The sequence below is a fragment of the Molossus molossus genome, unplaced genomic scaffold (genome assembly GCF_014108415.1).
Source record: "Molossus molossus isolate mMolMol1 unplaced genomic scaffold, mMolMol1.p scaffold_m16_p_12, whole genome shotgun sequence".
Classification (NCBI taxonomy): domain Eukaryota; kingdom Metazoa; phylum Chordata; class Mammalia; order Chiroptera; family Molossidae; genus Molossus; species Molossus molossus.
Genome location: NW_023425347.1, coordinates 57,845,626 through 57,853,991, shown reverse-complemented (window position 1 = coordinate 57,853,991; position 8,366 = coordinate 57,845,626). Strand labels below are relative to the sequence as shown.

Below are 8,366 nucleotides of genomic sequence, written 5' to 3'. Positions count from 1 at the left end.
AGACAGAGCACACTTTCTTGGGAAGAGAGCACTGCTCATGGAGTGTCCCACACATCCCTCTGAGAAAGGAGCACGGTGCACAGGATTGTTGCTAATGAAGACCAACTGGAGCGTGGGTTCCTCTGGGCAACTCCCCCAACCTCATCCCTCCAAGGGGTCAGGCACTCCCAACCATTTCCTTGAAGGCAACTGAGGTTTGCTAGTGATAGAGCCCCTCAGGGTGCCTTCTTGTTTTTTACGAAGAACATTTTCTTTAGATTTTTTTTTTTTTTTTTTTTATCCTCACCCGAGGATATTTTTCCATTTTTTGTACAGATAGAGAGGGAGAGTGAGGAAGGGAGAGAGAGAGAAACATCGACGTGAAGGGACACATCGAGTGGCTGCCACCCGCACAACCCAACCAGGGCCGGGGACAAACTGCAACCGAAGTACGTGCCCTTAGCGGGAACCGAACCCGGGTCTCTCCAGACCGCAGGCCGACGCTCCAACCGCTGAGCCAAACTGGCCAGGGCTCTTTAGATTTTTTAAAGTCTTCATTTGTTACTTTCCTTCTACATTCTCTCAAGGCCATCAGACCAGTTTATTTACAGATTGCCATGATGTCAGTACCAGAAAGGTCATCTTTAGCCACGATCAGGTCATCCAGTGTCACATCATCAGCCAGCATCATTCTGCTTGTGTGGATCTGAAAAATGAGCTTCTCGGTCCTGTCATTGGGCATGGGGAACCTGGTCTTCCTGTCTATGCAGCCTGGTCTGTAAGTGCTAGACCCCGAGTTTCTATTTCGTTTGTGGCCATGATGACTTTTACATCTCCCCTTGAATCATACTCAACTGGTTCAACAATTCCAACATTGTTTGCTGAATTTCTGTCTCACCATGGGAATTGAGTTATATTTTTTTTGTCCCAATGGCATCAATTTCATCAATAAACGTAACGGATGTTGCATGTGCTTTTAGCACCTTTAAACAACCCCCAAACGAGTTTGGGCCCATCACCTAAGTACTTCGGAATATGTTCAGAGTCAACCACTCTCAAGAAAGTGGCTGAGGTTTGGTTTGCTACTGTTTTGGCTAATAAGGTTTTACCTGTGTCAGGTGGATAACAGAGAATGGCCCTCATTGGGGACATCATTCCCATCTCTTCATAATATTCAGGATGAGTGAGAGGAAGTTCCAGATTCCTTAATTTCCTGGATTTGGCTGTCCAACCCCCCAGTGTCTGCGTAGGTCTCCAGTGGGGCCCTTTCCATCTTCATCACTGTGATCAAGGCATCCGTGTCAACCATCAGCACCCCATCACAGCAGGCAGCTTGTGGCTGAGCAGGATGGAGCAGCCCAGTTCCAGCAGGCCCTTGGCCACACGTGAAAGAATGCTGAGTAGTGTTCTCAGCCCAGAGATGTAGACACAGTGGTGTGATTGTCATCAATAATCTCTTCCAGGGTTCCCGCCTACACTGGGGTCCCTCAGATCATCCACCTTTGATTTTCCATCCTCTTACTTTTCTTCTAAAGCCTTCATCTGTTCCTGATTTCTAGTGAATCCTTCCCCCGTGAGAAGATGGTCTTCAGTCCTCTCTAATGTCAGTCATTTTAACCAGCATGCAGTGTGACGTGTCCCCGTGGCAGTTTGCTGGCAGATTCTGGTCCCTTTGTTCTCTTCTACCACTCTGGTTGGTACGGGAGGTTCATATTCCTTTTTCTTGTCCTGTCATCTTTATTGCCACCTCCAGGACCATGACCACCACTCTGAACAACTCAGAGAGCATTCGTCCCATTACTTGAGGAGGCTCTGGGTGAAACTCCTGTGCCAGCCAGCAGAGCCATCGGTGAGGGGGCAAAGCCAGAGGACCTGACCCACGCTGCAGCCCCGCTGGTCCACCTGGGGAACCCCACGCTGCAGCCCAGCCTCAGATCCCCTGAGCAAAAACTGCTTGTCGCCCTGGCCAGAAAATCAACTCTTAAAAAATGTTCAGCTAATGCCCAGGAGGCAAAAGAGAGAAAGAAAATGAGAAATGAGGAGAAAACAGAAAGCAAGTAATAAAATGGCAGACTAAACCCTAACATGCCAGTGACTAAAGTGTAACTTGTCTAAGTATATCAATTAAAAGACAGAGATTAAGCAGAATGGGGGAAAAAGATGATCCATCAATATGCTGTCTGAAGCATATTGCACTTTGAACATAACAACCGTATCGGTTTTCTTTTGCTGCTATAACATTACCAGAAACCAGGTGACTGAAAACAACCCACCTTTATAATCTTACGGTTCTAGAGGTTATTGATCTAAAATGTGTATTACTGGGCTAAAATCAAGGTATCCGCAGAGTTGTGTTTCTCTAGGCTCTGGAAGAATCTCTTTCCTTCTTTTCCAGCTTCTAGAGTCCACCTGCTTCCTTGGCTCCTAGCACCTTGCTCCATCTTCAAAGCCAGTGGCACAGAATCTGTGAATATCTCCTGTCTCTGACCTCTGCTTCGGTCATCTCATCTTTGGTTCTGCTGCCTCCCTTCTTCCCTTATAAAGACTCTTGTGATTGTATTGAGCCTGCCTACATAATCCAGGATAATCTTCCCGTTTTAAGATGTTTCATCACATATGCAAAGCCCTTGTTGTCAATAAGGTAACATATTCCCAGGTTCTGAGGATTACAACATGGACTTCTTGGTGGGAGAAGAGGACTATTCTGCTTATCACAAGACTCTAGGCAGAAAAGGTAGGCAGACTAATGATCTTTCACAAACACAGGCTGAATAAGAAAAAGCCTGACAGCCAATCAATGTTCTCTGTCATCAATATTTCTATCTCCCTCTCCCTTCCTCTCTCTCTAAAATCAATAAAGAAAAAAAAGAAAGAAAGAAAACGCGAGCTTTGAAAAAAAAAGAAAGAGCCTGATGTTTCATCAGACACTCCTGGAGCTAAATCATTCTAAGGCCCAGCATTTGCTGAGGACATAAATAGTGAACATTTCCAGATACCACTGCTTCTTAGAGAGAGAAGGCTAATGCCTTCCAGGTCTGCTTTGTATTGGCCCAGGGTTTGGGTGTGGTCGGACCTGCAAACGAAGGTTTTAATTCAGGCAGCAGAAGCAGGCAGGGCTCAATGCTCACTAAAGTTGACGTGAATGGACAGAGATGGGGAAAATCTGATAGGCACGCTTGTCAGATATTCTTACGCTCTGTGGAAAAGCCCAGAGTGGGGGAAAGTCCATAAGAATTTAATCTGAGCAAGAGCAAAACAGCAAATGAAGAAATCAAATAACATGAAAGAACTCATTTTAGGAAACCACAAACTAATCTTTCCACAGGAGGCTAGTTGGGAATCGGCAAGGCAAAGCAGGTCCTTCTGACCTCGCAAGGAGCCACTATATAAACTCTTCAGAGGGGAAAATATGCCCTTCACAGTTAGTGGAGGGTATCAGGGAAAGAGTAGAGGGCTAGGCATCAATAATGTCTATAAAATGAGGAAGAGGCTAACTTAGATTCTTTATTTTCTTTTAGTTTATTTTTATTTTTTTATTAATTTATTTTTGTTACAGACATTTCTCCTTTTTTCCCCATTGACACCCTCCTCCCCATCCTCCCACCCCGTCCCCAGCTTTGTTGTCCATGTCCATCGGTTATGCGTACATGCATATAAATTCTGTGATTTATCTCTTCCCTCCCCCCCACTACCCCACCTTCTGAGGGTTGTCAGTCTGTACCCTACTTCCACGTTAGAGGTTTCTTTCCACTCAAGAGGTTTGCTAGTCCATGCTGAGTCAAAATAGTGTTGTTTGGATGGGCACACAGAACTTTTATAAACAACATTTCCTGATGCCAGGGAGCCCCCCTGAAATGACCACAACGAATGGATCTCCAGCCCCTGCTTAAGTCTTGCTGGTGGCAGAAAGAGAACTTATTCTATTTTACGGGCCATCTAATGGTAAGAGAGACATTTTATGCTGGACTGGAACTATCCCGTAACTTCCACCCATTGGTCTGGTTTTCCTCTATAAGCCACACTGATAGCTACATTCCATCTTCTTTAAACATGGAGGCCAGCTAATAAAAAAAAGACTGACAATGCCAAGTGTTGGTGAGAATGTGGAGCAACTGTAATTCTCCTAGTTGTCAATTAACCAGTTTAGAAAACTGTTAGATAGTATCTACTAAAGTTAAAGAGAGGCATGTACTGAAATCCAAAAATGCCACTCCTGCCTATTATTTTTAATGTCTCACAAAAGACTTGTGTACAAGTGTTTGTGGCAACGCTGTTCATAATAGCCCCAAGTAGGAAACAAACTAAGTGTCTGACAAGAGTGTGGATAAATACTTTGGGCATATTCATATAAGGTGATATGATAATAATGATGAGTGAAAGAAGCCAATCACAAAAGAGAGCATACCATGATTCCATCCACGTGGAGTTCAAAACCGGGCAGAACTAGTCCAGGGCGATAGTCACAGAGGAGTAGTTACCTGTGAGGGTGGGTCCTGCCTGGGAAGGAACACAGGAAACTCTTGGGAGTGCTGCAAACGTTCTTTATCTTGAATTGGGTGGTGAGTAACCGGGTGAATACACGTGTGAAAATTCACCGAGTTTTACACTTAAGATTTGGGCATTTTATGTACACTTCAATAGAATATTGTTTTTAAAAATGAAGTCATTAGACCTTTGTAATTTTGATTCTTCTTTTTGATTCAAACAAATACTCCAGAAGGGCAGTTGTGAGAGTGAGAGAGACCGGCGGCCCGGCCCTGACCGCACCGCTTGCTCGCCGTGTGAGCAGTCTCATTGTTTGACTTCTCTAACCCTGTCTCGTCGTGTATCAGATAAGGATGAATAAGTGGCAGTACTGAGCACGCGAGATGAGAAATGTAAGAATCTTAAAAACAATCACCTCATTTATTAAATATTTACTATGTACCACACGCTGTGAAATATATAATCTTATTTAATCCTACAACAACCATATGAGGGAGAGATTTTCATTTTAAGAATGAGGAAACTAGAACACTAAGAGCTTGCCCACACTAAGTGGCAGATTTGTCTGATCCTAAAGTCCATAAGCTTAAGTATTGCCCTGTGTAGCAGCCATTGGTTAATTGGGTGGTGGGTGGATAGTAAAAGGTTGAATCAGAGATTAGCCTGAGTTCTGCAGAGAGCACACTGTTTAGCTAAAGCTTCCTGTTAACAACTGAAAGGTTAGCAACCTATACCTAGAGCAGGAAAGACCTTTATCACTGAAATGGTGGCTAATTTCCTTGCTTACAGGGTGGTTATGAGGATTAATTGAGCTAATCAGGTCAGGAAACTACATTCGACAGTTGTTAGGTAATCTAGTAGCCCCCACACCCACCCACCCACTTCCTTCTTATTGTTTCTAAGGATCTACTAGCCGGTGTTTTTGCAAGAACCACCTCCAGCAATCACCCATTCCTCACCCGTTCCAAGGGAAGACATCCATGCTCACGAAATTCTTATGCTGTACCAGGCACTGTTCTAAGCACTGGGACGATCAGGGACTTGACTAAATCAACATAGGCTCATTTCCTCACTTACCTCCTGCAGACAATAATTAAGGCTGGAATCATGTTTGGAAGCCAACTCCTAATTATCCAACACAGAAAGTTACTTGATCTCAGACTAATTCATATTCCTATTAACCTAGTGTTCCCAGTCTAGCGGGAATATCTTTTGACTACTATTATGTTCCAGGCGCAGAAAGGTTGGGCAGTGATAATACAGGGGAGGGCAAAAGTAGGTTTTCAGTTGCACTGTGATAGTCTTTTGCATTAATAGAGTTATTGTAATAATCAAAACCTTCATGTCTTTCTTTAATACGAACAACTGTAAACTTACTTGTGCCCACCCCTGTATAAACTTAGCTCGCATGATTAAAAGTCCAAACACTGTACACTTTCTAAAGTGTTCTGGTAAAACAATGTTTTTCTTTGGCATAAGCAATCCAAATAGCTCTAACCTTAATCATTTTTCAAGTTTTAATCTCCACGTGTTTGGCATATTCTGATAACACTGACAGGTTAAAAGCAACATTCTGTTGTGTGCAGTGATTGCTGCAATTAACTTTAATTTGGGCTGAAAGTAGACAGATCAGCTGCCTCACAGCAACATTTCTAAATTTATTAAATACCTCCAGAGAATTTAGATTAAAAAGGGACAAAAACAAAATCTGCACCACTGCAGCCTCCCGTTACATAAGGAGTCTCAGTGCTGTGAAGGTGCTGGTGAGACTTCCTTGAGGAAAGAGACATGTTTGGCCTTTATTACAGAGTAGCTACAGTTAACAAAAATGATACTGGAGATAAGAGAATGTAGGTGAACAATGTCCAAAGAACACATCTTTTCTTCCCTCTGTAAAAGAACATCTGAGTCTACTGGTATTTTACTCAAGGTGTAACCCCACTATAACTCAAGTTGAAGAACCCCTTGCAGATTCCAGGACCTCACCAATGCTGAAAGGCATCATTCTATTCCTTTAAAATAGGTTCAGTAAGTGGTGACAATTATGTATGTCATATGAATTACTCAGTGTTGCCTGACATTATCATTTCTATTTATATAGACAGAGGGGCTCAGGATCATTAGGTGTCCACTCACAAAGCAAGTACCGAAGGGAGATACACACTCAGGCCTGACTCCAAAGTCCGTATATTTTCTATCACACTGTGCTGCTTGGATGTCAAACCTGTGATATCATGCTAGATCTGATTTTTTTCTTTTAAATGTCAGGATCAGATCAGAAGTCAGAGTAATATATCTTGAGAAGGAAGAAACAGGGCAAAAGAGAACAAGATTTCCTTGTTGTTGTTTTTTCTAATTTACCTATACTACTATTTATTGTGTTAAATACAGGCATGCAAATAATGTATGTTTATTGTGGGAAAATTATAAAATTTACGTAAGCCAGAAGAAAGACTAAATAAAAACCACCTGCACTCTTCCCGTAAGCAGCCTGACGTGACCTCTGAAAATGGTTTGGTATTCACTTGACCCAGCAAACCCCACAAAATCAGCATTGAGCAGATCAAGAGGTTCAAGTCTCCATGTTCACTTTAAGGACACTCATGGAACTGCCCAGGCCATCAAGGGTGTGCCTATCTGAAAAGCCACCGAGTATGTGAAGGATGTCACTTTACGGAGCAATGTGTGCCTTCCCATCGTCACCATGGTGGAGTTGGTAGGTGTGTCCGGGCCAGACGGTGGGGCAGATGCAGGGCTGGTGGCCCAAAAAGAGTGCTGAGTTTTTCCTGCAATGCTTAAAAATGCAGAGAATAATGCTGAATTTCAGGGTTAAGATGTAGATGCTCTGGTCACTGAGCACGTCCAGGTGCCCAAAGCTCCCAAGATGCGACACAGAACTTACAAAGCTCGTGGGCGGATGAACCCACACATGAGCTCTCCCTGCCACACTGATGATCCTCATGAGAGGAGCAGGTAGTTCTTAGACCAGAAGAGGAGGATGCACAGAAGAAAAGGATATCCCAAAAGAAACAAACACTATGGCCTGAACACATTCAGCATAAAACAAATGCTAATAAAAGTAAAAATCACCCACAATCCCACCATCTACAGATGTCTCGAGCTTCATTTGACCTCAGCAACACTAAGCAGGGCATGACAGTATGGAGCAACCTAACACCTCTCCCCTTGTCCTATACACATGATCAGACTTTTGGTCCAGAAAGTGCTGCAAATAGATGAGGCAGCAGCAGCGGAAAGATCTTTGGGTTTCTGACAATAATCACTGCCCTATCATAGTCTCATTTTAGTATTCATAAACTATTTTAGCATTTGCATGATGTAAAATTGAATTTACAAAAATAAGCTCTTTTCTTTTTTTAATCGCCGAATTACCTGTTAAGCAAAAAGACTCAGTACAGGCAGATAATTCCATCTTTACTGAAAACACTAAACAACATATTAAGAAAAGTCTCTTATTATACAATCATCAGTATATTTTAGAATTAGATGGTTGAAATTATCATATTGCAGGCAAGATAGCAGTAAACAGACCTGGGTTTAAATCCTGGCTTCACCATGTATTTCAAGTCATTCAATCATTTATGGGACTCAATTTATCTGTACAGTAGAGATATTAACTCTTTAGGAAGACTATACAAATGTTGTGAGGATTAAATCATTTAAGTATGTAATGAGCGTAGAATAACATATTGCACATGGGGGGCAGTAAAAGAAAATTTTAATACATTAAAATCTTGAAATTTTAAGTTTAAGCCTTAATATTTCTTACATTTTTTCTTGAAAATATCTATTTTCTAGGAAAGTAAATAACATTCTTGCTCCATCATACAATGACTAGCTTTAAAGGCATTGCTATATTAAGTAAGAATTAAAATATTAGG

At 42.3% G+C, this 8,366-nt stretch overlaps 1 pseudogene; it reads right to left on the bottom strand.

The window, feature by feature from the left end:
* Positions 1-517: 517 nt before the first annotated feature.
* LOC118626763 lies at positions 518-1,757 on the bottom strand (annotated as a pseudogene).
* Between the last annotated feature and the right edge of the window lie 6,609 nt (positions 1,758-8,366).